The sequence below is a fragment of the Myotis myotis genome, unplaced genomic scaffold (assembly GCF_014108235.1).
Source record: "Myotis myotis isolate mMyoMyo1 unplaced genomic scaffold, mMyoMyo1.p scaffold_m19_p_1, whole genome shotgun sequence".
NCBI lineage: Eukaryota > Metazoa > Chordata > Mammalia > Chiroptera > Vespertilionidae > Myotis > Myotis myotis.
The window spans coordinates 8002201-8018759 of record NW_023416313.1 but is presented as its reverse complement, the minus strand read 5'-3'; the positions used below and the strand labels follow the sequence as shown (position 1 = coordinate 8018759).

General features: G+C 44.9%; 1 long non-coding RNA gene across 1 annotated transcript; it reads right to left on the bottom strand.

The window, feature by feature from the left end:
* Positions 1-692: 692 nt before the first annotated feature.
* On the bottom strand, positions 693-6458 carry LOC118666983. The gene is made up of 3 exons (XR_004971116.1): positions 2903-6458; positions 2697-2776; positions 693-1431 (listed from the first exon to the last, which is right to left on the bottom strand). It is a non-coding gene; the product is annotated as an uncharacterized LOC118666983 (long non-coding RNA).
* Positions 6459-16559: the final 10101 nt, after the last annotated feature.

The following is a 16559-nucleotide window of genomic DNA, read 5'->3' as shown; positions in this document are numbered from 1 at the left end:
GATGTCCCTGGACTCTCAGCAACACTCTCACGAACTGCTTCAATGTTTTGTGTTGAACGACTTATTGAAGGACGGCCAGGGTGTTTAAGATCACTAATTGATCCAGTCTCCCTAAATTTTAAAATTAATCTCTTCATAGTTGATGAAGTTAAATCACTATTCCGACCATATTTTGCACGAAAATTGCGAACTGTAGCTGCCAAACCTTCATTATTTTTAAAATATTGCTCAACAATGAAAACATGTTTTTCTTTCATGTAGCACTCCATTTTTAATAACCCTGAACTGTCAGCTGTCATGCTATCTTTTTTTCTTTGGCAACACTTTATGGCACAAATGGCGTAAAATTCAAATCTTGCATGAATTTTGGGACACCCTTTACAAGAGGTGGCTAGTAATTCACAACAGTCTTCGAGAGCATTATCAATTGTTTAGATTAAAACTGATATCTCTCTTAATAAAGAAACTTTGGCAAAAAGAAAAAGTGTGCTGTGTCAAAAAAAAAAAAAAGTCTAACTACATAGCTCTTAATCTGTGTTGTTTTTTTTAAAGACTAAAAAGCATCTATATATATAAAAGGCTAAGTGACTGTCCGACTGGTAGCTATGATACGCAATGACCACCAGGAGGCAGACACTCAATGCAGGAGCTGCCAAGCGACAACAACTTTGCAGAGTGCCCTCTCACACTACAGGACCCCTCAGGGGATGTCAGACTGCTGGTTTCGGCCCAATCCCCACAGGCCAGGCCGAGGGACCCCACCTGCTGAAGGGACCCTGCTCACTCCACAGACACCCTTAGAGCCCCAGCGCTTCCCCAAGTGTGGCAGGCCAGGGAGGGACCGCAGGAGGTTGGCTCTAGGGTGTCTGGCCTGTCTGGCCCAGCCCTGCCCCGCTGGTCACCTTCTAATTAATTTACTTTCAATGTGCAGAATCCGTGCACCGGGCCTCTAGTGTTACATAATTTGGACGAAGCCTAACACCGAAATTCAGGTACAAAGCCAAGTCTGAATCCCTGATACAGCCCTTCAGCTGTTCCACTAGGTGGCAGCATGTATTAACAAATAATGATATTTCTAGATAAATAAAACTGAAAAGCTACATTTATAACAAATGTCAGCCTCACAAAGATTCAAAACCATTGAAAGAAGTTTAGGGCTATTTCCGCTTAGCTTTAAAGGACAGTGGATCTATCAGAGGCATCCTTTTCTCCACACATTCACACCTTCTATGTTAAGTAGAAATTTTTGAGATAAAAGAATAATGGATAGAAGGGTTGGAATTTTTAAGACATCTTTTCTTCATCAACAGCTAGCTAAACAAAATGAAAACTCACCTCTAAGCAAAGAGAGATTTCAGTAGATACCAACAACCAGGAATAACGAAGTCTTCCTCAAAATCAGATCTTGAAGTTTATTTGGCACTTAGTGATCTAGAAAAGAAAGTCAAAATTGTAACTCTAGAGAAACACAGCAATGCAACTGAGATATTGAAGGCCACAGGTTACAAAATTTCAGGACATGACCATGTGTTGCTTGGCCTGAAGACTGTGTGTGTGTGTGTGTGTGTGTGTGTGTGTGTGTGTGTTAAGATTTGCTCATATCTACATTTGAGCTGTTTCATACAAAAATCAGAAGGTATGAATGTGTGGCGGAAAAGGATGCCTCTGTGGCCAGCAGACTCAAAGCTTTGTTCTTGAGATTATTTGGTGCTGGCCAGAACCTCATTGTCCGGAGGACTTCATGCTTAATTAAGGGGATTGTCCTGCAAGGGCTTATATGGGAGTCATATGAGGCTATTCTCAGACCCCCTGGTTCTGCCTTTAAGGAGGGGTCTAAACTGCATGACTAGCCCAGCCAGCGTGGCTCAGTGGTTAAGTGTTGACCTATGAACCCGAAGGTCACAGTTCGATTCCCGGTCAGGGCACATGCTTGGGTTGCGGGCTTGATCCCCAGTGTGGGGTGTGCAGGAGTCAGCCGATCAATGATTCTCTCTCATCATTGATGTTTCTATCTCTCTCTCCATCCCACTTCCTCTCTGAATCAATAAAAATCTTTAAAAAAATAAAATAAACTGCATGACTAGTGGCATGCCAGGGCAGGAAAGGGCGGGGAGGGGGGTCCGAACCACATGACCAGTGGCATGAAAGGTCATGGGATCTAAACCACATGACCACCGATAAGCTAGGAAGGAAAGGTCACCCTGGGGGCAAGGTCCTTGTTTTCCCAGTTTTGCTCGTTGCTAGGTACCCAGGGCTTTCTGCCCTGGTGACCTTCCGTAGCTGGCCTATTGTTCCTACTCTGTTCATGTCTGTCTAACTGCCTACCACATAGCTGTTGTCTGTGCATTTAATGCCCGGTTTGTGGGTGATTCTGGTCACCATGCCCCATGTGCACTAATGTATCTTGAGTACTCGATACAAAGAGCAAGGAACTCTCAGTCTCTCCACCTACACGCACTTCACATTTTGCTCTGCCTTTTTGTACATCTGCCTTTCTCTCCATTATCCTCACTCCTGCACATGTCCAAAGACATCAAAGTAACTTTGGTAAATAAATGCATAACATAGGGTTTACATAAAATCCTGTCAGCCGTAAGCTTGCCATAGCAGACATCAGGGTTAAAAATCTTAATTGCCATAAGATATTAAGTGCATAGCACATCACATATTTATTTGTAAGGAGTTATTTTTTTCACCTGAGCCGGGACCTGGAGAAGGTGGAAAGGATAGGGCTGACACAGAGCAGGGAATCTGGTTTGGGTAAAATCCAGGAAACCTATTCATTGAGATAGAAAGGGAAGAGGTGTTATGAGGGGGAGGCTGCTGATTTGGTGACCTTGTCTCTGTGCGGTAAAGTGGACCAGGCAAGTTGGGACTTGAGAGAAAAAAGTTTGACACTCACCACAGGAGGGCAGTAGTGAGTCGGTTCAGGACCCACTGTGGTCAGAAGTCACAGTTCCTGATGGTGCAGTCTTGAGTCAAAATGTGTCTCCTCTGAGAATCCTGGTTGTGCTCTCTGACTTTCCCATGCAGGCATTGGAGTATTTTGAAAGGCAGAGGAAATATAACCTTATACACACATTATATATCTCTGGATGGTGCCAATATCTTTGTAGTATTATATGTCCCTAAGTCTTCTCCTTTCCAGTTTAACATCTCAATCTGTGGCTATTCCCCAAATAGCAGTAATTTTGCCATCTTGGTAGCTTTCTCTTGAAAAAGACAAATAACAACCAAAAATTAATAGCTCTTCACATTATCTTATGTGATGGTTAATTTTATGTGTCAATTTTATGGGCTACAGTGCCCAGATATTTGGTCAAACATTATTCTAGATGTTTCTGCAAAGGTGCTTTTTGGATGAGATTAACATAAATTGGTGGACAGTGGGTAAAGTAGATGGCCCTCCATAATGTTGGTGGGCCTCATTCAATCAGTCGAAGTCCTGAATAGAAAAAGACTGACCCCACCCATGCAAGAAGGAATCCAGCCAGCAGACTGACTTTGGACTTGAATTACAACCCTTCCCTTGGTCTCCAGCCTGCTGGTATACCCTGAAGATTTTGGACTCACCAAGCCTCCATAATTGTGTAAGCCGATTCTTTAAAATATATCAATAAATGATAGATAGATGATAGATAGACAGACTTCAAGATAGATACAAATAATAGATAGACATGGAAATAGAGACATCCTGTTGTTTTTATTTCTCTGGGGAACCCTGGCTAATCTATAATAATAAAAGCATAATATTAATTAGACCAGACATCCTTCCAGACGACCTTCTGGACGAAGCTGGGGCTGTGAGGGAAGCCCAGGTCCCAGTGCCAGAGGGAAGCCAGTGCCGGCAGCCGGGGGAAGGAAGGCCTACTCTTGCACAAATTTTGTGCATCAGGCCTCTAATACATTGTATAAAAAGTGCTTTAGCTTTAGTAGGTAGATAGTGGACGTCATTTGTGTTCATCAGCTTATGCAGCCTTTTCAAACTTCTTTCACTTGGAAAGGGACATAAACATTTGCCATAGCTTCATCATTTACCCTCACCAACTAGAATTTCCAACCTCTAAACTCCCGAGTCCATCGAATTTTCATGGTACCTAGTATAGCAATATAGTTTAAGAGTTACACAAGGAACGTTAAGGCTCAATTCATTGGTAACACTTTTAAAACATAATCAATGACCAGGAGCTTGTTTATTCCCCAACTTTCCCACTGATCTTCAAACAAGTGACTTTTATTCAAATGATGCCAGGCTTCTAACACACGAGTTGTGAAAATATCCCTGAAGTGGATTTGAAATTCAGCATTGAATCTCTTGAGCTCACGTGATGAGGATTTGTGGGAAGAAAGATGACTAATGGTGCATTATCAGGAGCAGCAACAGCCAGGGCTGATGTAATTGCGCATATTTCCGAAAACAGACCGCCTTTTATAAACCCGTGATACACAACTAGCACCCTTCTCCTCGCGCCCAGCTCCCAGGTCTGCTCTTTGACCCAGTTCATGGACTTACCATTACTTTCAAGAAAACCAACCCTTGTTCATGAGTTTAGGGTGAGATGTAAACGGCAGAACAAAACATATTCTCTCTCTACTCTAGTTACGTAGCTGCTTCAGATCGCGGGCACCAACAGAGCCCACCCAGATGGTAAAACAGCAACACTGTCTTTTTCTTGTTGGAAAACGCCAGCTACCCTAGGCAACCCCCTCCCCCCACATCCCCCTCTTCATTTGTGGGGAATTTGTCCTACGTGGTAACTAGCTTCCGAGCTTCAGCCAAAATTCTAAGAAATGGGAAACATCCCATTTCTCATCATATCTACTTTATTTTTACTTTTTTTTTCTTACTATCAAATGTATTAGCCCATTATGGCCTCCATGCAAATGAACACTAACCCATGAACCTGAGTTCTAAAGGGATTTAGGAAGAAGGATAGTATATAACAGTGCCTCTTCTTCCTATATGCTTATGATGGTAGATTACAAATCTGAATAGACATTATAAAAATCGATATTGTAGAGCAGTTGGTAAAAAGGGTCATCTGGGTGATATTTGAATTTAAGGGAGAGTAGCAATTAATTGCTCCTTCTCTTCAGAGTTCAGCACGAGGTAAAATATAGAGTCAGATGCACGGAGACCAGAACCTCAGCCTTAAAATGCAGAAAGGCTGGATTGGACAACATAGCTTATCCTGGAGCAAATGTAGGTTTCCCACGATCTCCCCTGACTACTGGCTCGGCCAGGCAAGCTAAGCCTGCCTTGGGAACCCTGCCTTCCCAAGGTGAATACATGCTTATTGTTGGCAGGCAGATCCCAGAGACAGAACTACACGGCCTGTTTTAAAGGGAGGGACACGCAGTCAGAGAAGCTTGGACAAACAGAGATCACACTTTCCCTGCCTTCCCAATCTGAATGGAAAGAGGAGAGAGAGACAATTAAAGTGTTCCTTGCATCTTCTTCCTCCCTTCCCCCTTTAAGGAAAGGTAGGATGGGGGTAAGAATACCCCCTCAAGAGAAAGACCTTAATGCCATTAAGAGAAGAGAGAAGAGGAAGAGCCCCTAGAAGTGGAAAAACCTAGGGAGGACAGCAGTGTGATGCTCACTTGCTCTGAGGTCTGGATTTAAGGTTGAGAGCTCTGGTGGGGGAGAAAGGGAGACAAGAAAAGGCAGTCTGGATCCAAGTTGGGGAGGATCTTGTTCCAAGCCAGGGAATTTGTACACTATGTGGTCAGGAATTGAAAGGCAGTCAAGGTTTTGAGTAGGAGAGCATAATTGTAGCGATGCTTTAGAAGATTACTAGTAAGTGGGCAGCAGCGTTTGGAATCTATTATCTGGGGAGAGCTTGGAAGCAGGGAATCATTTAGAGGCTCCTGTTTGAAGCAAAAGGAACATTAGTTAGTGTCATCACAGTGGGACTGGAAGAAAAATGACATTGGTGTGGGGCTTGAGAGTGTACAACGGTCTTGTCACATTCACTCCCTCATTCGATACAGCCACTGTGGGAAGTAAGTAGCTCAATAATAAGCACAGTAAGATAGTTTGCACAATAAATGTTCACTGAACTAGCACTAGGAAGACTGAAGACTTGGTGACCACACACAGGCAGGGAGACAAGTGGGGACTCAGAGATGACACACCACCTCCAAGATCTAGAATAATCCATTCATTCATCAACCATTGAGGCCCTGCTCTAGTCCCAGGAACTGTTCCAGATGCCAGGCTGCAGCAATGAGGTTGACAAAGACCTTAGGGAGCTTCTATACTCTTGAGAAGAGGACATCAATAGATATATAAATAAATGTAAAATATCAAGGGGGAAAGGAAAACAATCAGGGGAAGAGACTAGCAGTTCAGGGAGGTGCTTTTATAGGAAATGCCTACAGCTGGGCCAGTGTGGCTCAGTGGTTGAGCATTGAACTATAACCTAGGTGGTCAAGGTTCAATTCCTGGTCAAGGCACAAGCTCTGGTTGCGGACTTGATCCCCACATGTAGGAGGCAGCTGATCAATAATTCTCTCTCATCACTGATGTTTCTCTCTCTCTCTCTCTCTCTCTCTCTCTCTCTCTCTCTCTCTCTCTCCCTCTGAAATCAATAAAAATATATATTAAAAATAAAATAAAAAGAAAGACAGTGCCATCAGAGAAGTCTTCTATGTGGAGGTGACTTCTGAGCAGAAACCGGAGGGAGAAAGGGAATGATCCACACCGAGTTCTGGCAGGATAGTGTTTGGGACAGAAAGAATGGGAAGGGGAAGTGGGCACCTGTCTGGTGTGTTCAGGACCCACAAGGAGTCCATGTGGGTGCAGCAGAGTCCACAAGGATGGGGAGTAGGAAGTGAATCCGGAGGGCCAGCCAAAGGCCAAACCCTGAAGGGTAGCTGTGTGAAAGCTCCTGTGTGGAGGTACCATTTGTACAGAAGAAAGGGTGGACATACAGGGACCGGAGAGAAGGCACTATAGGAGTCTGGGTGAGAGGTGATGGTGGCTGGGACTAATGTGACATTGTTAAAGAAGTCGAAAAACAGCCATATCCCCAATATGTGGTAAGATAAAGGTTATAGAATATATTATTGTGTTTGCTGTGGAGTAGAAGAAAAAGAGAGGAATTAAGGATGTGTCTCAGGCTCTTGCTCTGAGCACCTGGGCAAATAACTGGGCCTTTACTGAGGAGGGAATAGTGGGCCAAGGAATCCACAGTTTTGCATAACACCTGCTCTCTCTCAGATAAACCTGCTGGTCATTCCAGAGGAGATGTGGCAAAGGACATGGTTCTGGAGTTAGGGGGGAGGTACAGTTAGAGATACAAGTTTGAGATCACTTTCCCATCAGCAAACAGAGAAGCCAAGAGGGAGGCGATGGTTCTCATGCTTTCCTAGGATTTCTTAAGTACTTACTTGTGTGAGACATTTTCTCAGACCTGGAGGGGCAGAGACCAAAGACATGGTTCTTCCCTTCAAAGGGCTCACAGTTTAGATGGAACAGAAGCCAGGAAACAGCCACATACACTGCAGTGTGATAAGTTCTACAGTAGAAGTTTCCAGGGGCTGCCGCAGGAGTCGGCAGAGAGGTGTCACCTCCAGGAGTTCAAGGAAGTATTCCTATGGAAGGTGACAGCTGAGAGAGGTTTTTAGGGTTAAAAAGAGTTGGTAGGGGAAAAAGAAAGAAAAAAAGAAAGAAAGAAAAAAGCCAGGCCCAGGAAAGGGGTATATCAGTGGAGGGAACACAGTTAATAGCATGGAGGCACGTGAGAACATGACATGGTCACGCAGCTGCAGTTAGGTAGGTGTGACTGAGAAGAAGGGTGCTTATGGGGGTGGCAGCAAGAGATGAGACTGGACAGGTAGATAGGGAGAGGTCAGGAAGGCCCCTGGAGGCCATGATAAGGAGTTTGCTAGATGGGAAGCAAACAAGTTCAGTTTCAGAAACGCTGAATTGGAAATACAAATGGGACATGTCTAGAGGGTAACAGAAAACGGGAGATCAGAACTCCAGGAAGGTCAAGGAAATGAGTCATATCCTCATTTCTATCCGTGTTGGTAAAATTTCAGAGTCTCCCTCATAGAGATCACTGATGAAGTCACAGACATGAATTAAACATGCAAGAAATGAGAAATGCACAGGAAAGAGGAGCACGAAAAGAGCAGAGTTGGAGGTGATGCCTACAATTCAAGGACTGGAAGAAGAGGAGCAGTCAGGATGACAATCAGGGCAGGAGTGGTCAGGGATGCTTACGAACTGGAACAGCCTATTGTCATGGGAGCCAAGGAAAGGGAAGATTCACAAAGAAGACCACAGATGGCATGTCAAAGAGGGATCAAGGCCAAGGAAGGTAAAAGTGGAGGGAAGGTCATCAAGTGTATGACCAAATGGTTCCTGGGTGACCTTTGGGAGAACACTTTAGGAGAAAGCAGGGGGACAACTCACCAGCAAGGGATTTGAGGGCTCAGTTGGAGAAAGAAAATGAAGTCAGAGAAGGACTTCTTAGCCTTCGTTCCTAAGCCTGTCCTAGTTTCATGTCCAGCATCTGTTTTTTGTATTCAACCTTCACTTGACCCTATTTTCCTGGCTTTCTGTCCACTCTCTCTTGTTCCCATTGTCTACTCTCCCATATGATGGCATCTCTGCTAACCAGAAAACTATGAACTAAACTATCAAGTAGACTCCATCAGATCAGGAAATAGGTCAAAGGCTACCTTGTAAAATGCACAGAATCTCTTGAAGGACACTTTTAACCTGGAAGAATCACCACCTATCTGTTAATAGAGGTTACCCCTGCGCCCTGGCCAGTAGAAAGTTGTGATGGGGGGGATATTTGTTCATTTTTAACATCAACACCATCTTATTGTTTGAGGTGATTGTTGTTGTTGCTATTGTTTTACAACAAAAATGTGTTCTTTCAAATAGTAAATATTTTGGTTAAAAAAAATGACAAACTCTCTATTCATCTCATCTGCAGAGGTGCCATTTGGCTCAGCCCATCTATATTTCATCTCCTTTTCTTTGTTTTCCTCCATCAGTCTTTGGCAGCCAGAGTGAACACAATGGAAATGTTGGCAAACTCTCGAGTCAGACATTTGTTCTCTTTAATGTATGGCCATATCTAAATAATTGTTCTCCTATATTAATTGATATTGAGCTTTTACTTTAATTGCATCTTTGCCTACCCAAAAGCCACTTATGCAAATTAAAACAATGACTCCACTCAATAAACTAGGAGTGATAACCCCAGTCATTATAATAGTAAGTGAAGCTAATCAAAGCTCCATTTTCATAATTTTCTTTTTAGAGACAAATAGCTGAAAGAAGTGGAATCAAGAAGGGAATAATTGGCCACTTATTCCAATACCCACTACTTATGATAATAATAAACAGCACAAATAGAAAACAAATTAAACCCTGTTCCCCCCTGAGCCAATCATTCACCAAGTCATGACAACTGGACCTACTACTAGAATCTTTTCCTTCTGTCACTGGCTCATTCAGGCACTATTTGTCATCCCTGGACCATGTAAACAGCCTCCCAAGTCTATTCTTGTTCTCTTAAATATGTCTTCCACATTGATCACTGGAATGAACTCTCTAATACAAAAGCCAAGCCATGGTCTTACTTAAAACTCTTCAGTGCCCTAAAGGCACCACGGAATGTTTAAGCTCTTTATCATAGCCGGCGTGATCATTGGTTTCCTGGCTCCTACCTGTAGATCTTCTGCACTCAGACTTATAGTTTCACCCTAACTTGGGGCCATGGTGAGGAGCTCAAATCACTGACAGACTTCACTTTCCCCTTTGGGAAGATTAGTGTCCTCTTGGGTTACTGCACCTTGGTCAGGGCGCCCACAGTGCACAGGGGCAGGTTTTCCTAATTTTAACATTTGGTGGAAGCAATTGGTGCCTGACTTCCTTCTCTCTCAGAAGGCTTTTAGGATCCTTATGCAAATATGTCCATTTCCCACCAAAGCTCTGCAAACTGAGAAGCCTTTGTTAAATCACGGGATTTTTTTTAAGAGTAAGTGAATTATATACCATGTTCCAAAGTCAAGACATACTTCAATTCTTATATTTATATGCTCCACCTCTAAATAAAAACTTCTGCCACCCCAGGCCCCCTATTACGTGCATATAATGGAGCTTGTATAAAACTCAACTCACTGTAAATATAAACACACATACATCTTGAATCTTCATATTTCTGTTTAGGAGATTATTTTTCTGGTAACATCCTCTAATAACATTATTGCTGTTTTATAGGTCATTTCCTATGATCATTAGCCCTAAAATTAGATCCTTTCTGACTTTAGCCAGAATCCAAATGAAAGCACCTTCTCAATTAACTCTATTAATTTCTTCTAGACTTCTAAAAGAAAGAACGAAGAAGCTACTAATTAGAGACTTGTCAGAGAGTCTTTTCAGGAGCTGTTGATAGAGCTTCAGGATCTGCAGTCCTCAATCACACGTACACACAGAACCATCTAAGATCTACAGGGCTTGGGATCTAGTGGCTCAAACTTGGCCCCTTCAAGCCCTTTCACCATCATAACCCTACACTTGGGAGACCTTCCTCAGACATCTAGAAAAATGGTGTCTGCAGAGGTAGGACTTTTCATTGAAGATCAGAGGGGCCAAAACTCTAGAAAAAATGTTGAGCCCTTTGACAGCAGTAAAAATATCTGCAGAACCCACAGATACAGTCAACTACCAAGCTATGGTCTTTGTATAGATCCTTAAATATGTAACAATACAAAAGTTGGCCACATGTATGTAGTCAAGTCCAGCTTTCTGAGGTCATCCATTCTTAAAAGTCCAAGTTAAAGCAGACAAGGAGTTTATTCAAGGACATTAGGCAGCTCTAGAACCGCTGGGAGGACTAAAGAGTCATCCCCACATTACATAAAGAGTCCTGCTGATTTGGCTGGAAATTATTGGGAGAGATCAATACAGCTTTGCACCAAATCAGCAGGACTCTTCATATGAGACATACTGAGTTGGCAGCGATTGGGAGACATCCTGGAGAAATGTCTGAAAATATGTGTCCTACTCTTTCCTACTTCAGCCCTAAGGTACCTGTCCATCTCCCACATCTCAAGTCATCATACGAGCCCTGTCCTCTGCTCTAAGTATCTTCTCAAGAAAGTACCTACTACCGACGTGTGAGACGGTGACTTTATAAGACATATTTATTTGACCTTCTTCTGGGTTCCTGGCACAGAGCTCCTAAGGGATGAGGATGTTAAGGGTGCCCTTTGTAAATTATTGAGGTGTCTTTTGGAAAGCACCTAAGGATGGGAGCTGGTTGCCAGGGGAACCAATTGGGAGTTTAGGGTTGGAACTTGAGTCCAACTCCCTGACCTCTGGGGAGAGGGAGGGGCTGGAGGTTGAACCAATCTCCAATGGTCAGTGATTTAATCAATCATGCCTCTGTAATGAAGTCTCCATCCATAAAAGACCAAAAAGACAGGTTTGAAGAGCTTCCAAGGTGGGAAACGAGACTCATCCGCGTCCACCACCCCAGGCCCCAAACTCCACAGGAATGGGGGCTCCTTTGTTCCGGACCTCGGCCTATGTATCCCTTCATCTGGCTGTGGATTCAATCTCATAATATCCTTTTAATAAACTGGTGATCTAGTGAGTGAACTGGTTTCCTGAATTCTGTGAGCTGCTCTAGAAATTAGTGGATCTCAAGGACGGAGTCATGGCACTCTCTGACCTGTAGCCAGCGGGTTGGAAGCACAGGTGACAACTTGGACTTGCAATTTGCATCTGAAGTGGAGGGCAGTCTTGTGGTTCTGAGCCCTTAACCTGTGGAATCTGATTCCACCGTTGGGCAGATAGTGTCAGGATTGAGTTGGATGGTAGGACACCAGGCCGATGTCTGAGAATTGCTTGGTGTGGGGGAAACACCCATACATTGGAATTGGTATCCCAGAATCATAAGATGCTATTTGCACATTAATGTCAGCAAATGTTCTCTCATTGGGTGGCTCTGGTTGTAAAATAGGAGGTTTATCTCTGTCAAAAGAATCAGAGACAATCAAGAGAATGTGCTGGAAGGAAGGCTCCCTGGCATCACAGATAAGTGATTCTGCCTGAGTTGAGGACAGTCAGCCACCAGACATCCAATCAGATCAAGGTTTCCCATTAATACAATGGCTGTGGATGGACAGGGGTAGCACTTGGGGTCCTCCCACAGGGCACAAATGCCATCAGGACTAGAGAACACTTTGGAATGTCAGCTACTTCCCTACAGCATCCAGGTCTTCTTCCAAAAATGTTCTTGGTCAAGGGAACATCTTTTAAAAAAACTTCTCTCTCTCTCTCTCTCTCTCTCTCTCTCTCTCTCTCTCTCTCTCTCTCTCTCTTTCCTTTCTGCCCTCCTATCTTCTTTCCTACTTGTTTTTGTTAAAAGAAAGCCATTAAAAGATTCAAAGTACTATTCATCTATTCACTGCATCATTATTTATAATAACAGAAGATTGGAACCATTAAACGTTTATCAATAGGGGAGTCATAAACTATCATATGTTCCCACAATTCCATACATTCAGCCTTGAAAAAAAAAAAAGAGAGATCCCCATGTGCCTATATATGGATGCCAAAACAACATTTATGTGCAAAAAGCAAGGTGCAAACTTCTAAGTCGTATGTATTCTTACATTTGCAAAAAGGAATATCCTATATAATAAAGAGATAATATGCAAATGGTTGTCACACCCTCATGCCATCACACCATAAAGGCTCAGACACTCAACACTGGGGAGAAAGAAATAGGGACCATGAGCTCACAAGAGAGGAATGGACCAGCCAGGCACAAATGAGCTCACAAGAGAGGAATGGGGACCAGCCAGGCTGTGGCCTGGGAGAGGGACAAGCTGCCTGCCCCATGGTCCTGGGCACCAGTGGCTGCACCTGCTCCTGTGCCCTGGCCCGGGAGAGGGACAAGCCGTCCGCTCTGCAGTCCCAGGCACCAGCAGCTGCACCTGCAGCCTGGGAGAGGGACAAGCCGCACACCCCGCAGTCCCGGGTGCCAGCAGCTACACCTGTGCCTGCGCCTGTGGCCCAGGACAGGGACAATCCACAGGCCACACGGTCCCCAAGGTCCCGGGCACCAGCGCCTGCTCCTGCGGCACAGGAGAGGGACAAGCCATCGCCCCGTGGTCCTGGGCACCTGCAGCTGTGGTCCAGGCAAAGCCACCCACCTAGAGTCCCCTGCGGCTGTGGCTGGCCTCGGCAAAGCCGGCACATATCCTGTGTGCCTGGGGCTGGACAGAGGAGGGAATCTTGGGTCCCGGGTGCAGGACAAGGCAGAGGCAGTTAGGGGTGATCAGGCCAGCAGGGGAACAATTAGGGGCGATCAGGCCAGTAGGGGAGCAGTTAGGGGTGATCAGGCAGACAGGCAGCGGGGTTAGGGGTGATCAGGCAGGCAGGCAGGCAGGCGAGCAGTTAGGAGCCAGCAGTCCCAGATTGCAAGAGGCAATCAGACATCCACCAAGGGGTCCCGGATTGGAGAGGGTGCAAGCTGGGCTGAGGGACACACTTCCCCCCCACCCATGCATGAATTTCATGCACCAGGCCTCTAGTAGAAGAATAAACAGAAAGAAAATTACCTGTCAGCAGCTGGCAACATTAATTACCTGGCAAACAGAATGGAGGACACAAGGATGTAAACAAGAGTGCCCTGGACATGACTATATCATTTTGACTTTAAAATCACATAAATGATAAAAATATTCAAAAAGTAAAATTACATGTGAAAAATAATAATACCATTGTGTGTGCAGAAATTAAAAGGAGATATTTTACAGAAGCAATCCACAGGTGGTCTATGGGGCTCTAAATAAAACCTCTGGCCCTAGCTGGTTTGGCTCAGTGGATAGAGCTGACTAAAGGGTCCTGGGTTTGATTCCGGTCAAGGGCACATGCCCATGTTGTGGGCTCAATTCCCAGTAGAGGGCATGCAGGAGGCAGCTGATCAATGATTCTCTCTAATCATTGATGTTTCTACCTCTCTTTCCCTCTCCCTTCCTCTCTGAAATCAATAAAATAAAACCTCCAAGTTGGGGAGCCTCCCAGTGACTGCTCAGTCCTCTGCATGGCTTTCCCAGTGTGAGTGTAGGTGAGAGTGGGGGACACTGACAGGGAAAGGACAGGGAACAAAAAAAGGGAGACAGTGTGGCTGAGAAAGAGAGTGGCCAAGAGGAAGTGACAAGAGCACAGGACAGAGGAGCCACACAGATAGGGAGGCACTGCCTTCCCAACCGTGTCCTCCAGCAGTCTGCGACATCCTCCCTCTCTGTGTTGACAGAACTCTTTCAGTACTTTTAGAAGTACCTTACAGCATGGATAGACCTGGGTAGACAACATGGTACTAAGGGAAATAAGCCAGTCAGAGAAAGACAAGTGCCATATGATTTCATTCATATGTGGAATCTAATGAACAAAATGAACAAGCAAAATAGAGACAGGCTCATAGATAAGAGAGCAGGCTGACAGCTGGGGGTGGGGGCAGAGGGTTGGGGGATTGGGAAAAAAAAGAGAAAAACTCATGGACAGGGACAACAGTGTGGTGATTGCTGGAGGGAGGGTGGTAAAGAGAAGTGAAGGAAGGTATAGGGGGTATAAATGGTGATGGACGGAGACTTGACTTGGGTGGCGAACGCACAATACAGTGTACAGATGATGTGCTGTGGAATTGTGCCCGTGAAATCTGTATAATTTTGTTAATCAGTGTCACCCCAATAAACTCAATGAAAAGAATTTTTAAAAAAAGAAGTATCTTTTCTAAATATTTAAGAGAGACCCTCTTTTCTATTAGCACTTTTGCTTGTATGGCAGGATACTATGTAAGATATTAAACTGTGTCTTTTTTCTGCCCTGTGTCCCTCCTTTCTGTCCCCATTGGGGCACAGAGGTACTTGTGAGTTCAGGGCCTCAGGTATCAGATGTGAGGGTAGAACAGGAAAGCTGTCTGTTACCATTTACCACCCCACCCCATGCCCCCACCTGGGGAGCAAATGGCATCTGGGTCCTAAGAATGAGAGAATTCATCTTTCATTCCCCTCAGAGAGGACAAGACTCGTGCCAGGAATGGCCATGTGGCTGAGACCCACCGTAGACAGCCAGCCCCACCCGGTGTGAACTGTGGACAAACCCAGAAACGCTCCCACCCATTCTTTGGCAGGGGACAGGGTCCAGGAACTGTGACACACGTTGGGGAGAGAGCGAGCCCTGGGAAGAGTGAGGGCCCCTTTCCTTTCCTTTTTCCAACAGCCCACCATTATCTGAGTGTAAGGTTAGTATTAAATTGGTTTACAGATCATTTTCATGTAGGGTTTATTGCACACTTCAATTTGGGGGGGTGAGAGGTACCTCTGATTCTCTCTCAACCTAATTAGACACATTTAGACCCCCAGGGGAATAGTGGCTTGGTGCAGGGAATTACATAAACGCTATGAATATTCAAAAAGTGAAATGACTGTCCTACCCACACGGGATGCCTATGGTGGGACCCGGACACAGGGGAGCAAACAAAGACAGAGGCTCGGAAAGCTTGTCAGGGAGAGACGCAGGTCTCCACTGCGTCTCAATGCCAGAACTAAATGCCACCGAGGTCAAACAAATACACTTGCCTCAAGAACAGCCAACAAAGTTGTCTGACACGTTGTCCTGAAGGAAAATTTTTTAAAAAGGACAAGGTCAGGTTCTAGGGGAGGCCAGCTAAAAATATAAAGGGATCCAACGAGAATGTCCTCTCATCAGCGTCCCGGAGGGTCACTAGCTCATCCTGGTTGCTACAGAAGGAGACATGTTTTCTTTAAGGTAATTGCAGTCCTGGAACCTGACCAGCTTCATAAAACAAAGTTAACCTTTGGAGCTGTGTGAACTGGCGGGCGAGATGATTACATTGGGATAAGCAGAGTGCATCTCATATGTCCAATTGGCCATAAGGTTGTTATAGATTCTTCCAAAAAAAAACACCCCACAAAACCTTAAGGCAATCGAGCAGTCCCTGCTTACCTAGACCAACTGGTTCTCTGCCTTGCCCACCGTTCACCCAGCATTGCAACATCGCACTCACCCGCTGGCCATGAGCTCCGTGAGGGCTGGGGCAGTGCCTCTCTTCATGTTTCAACCCCCACGTGCCCAACAAACAGGAAGGGAAAAGACAGATGGCTGCTAGGTAGGAGCTCCATGGATGGATAGATGGTGTGTGTGTTGGCTAGTGCCCCATTATTTGTGAACAACCCAAGTTTTGCTGTAACCTGTGCAGTCTCAGGACAAACGGAAGGAACAGGGAATGGGTGGGGTCATGGCAGAGTTCTGTTTTGTCCTTTGATCTGATCTGTGAGTGATGGAGCTAAGTCAGGAGTAGGGAACCTTTTTCCTGCCAAGGGCCATTTGGATATTTATAACACCATTTGCTGGCCATACAAAATTATCAACTTAAAAACTAGCCTGCTCTATTTGGTCAAACATTTAATTAACTCACCCCTCAGGCCTTGGTAGGGCCAGACCAAATGATTTCACAGGCCTTATATGGCCCTCAGGCCTGACATTCCCCACC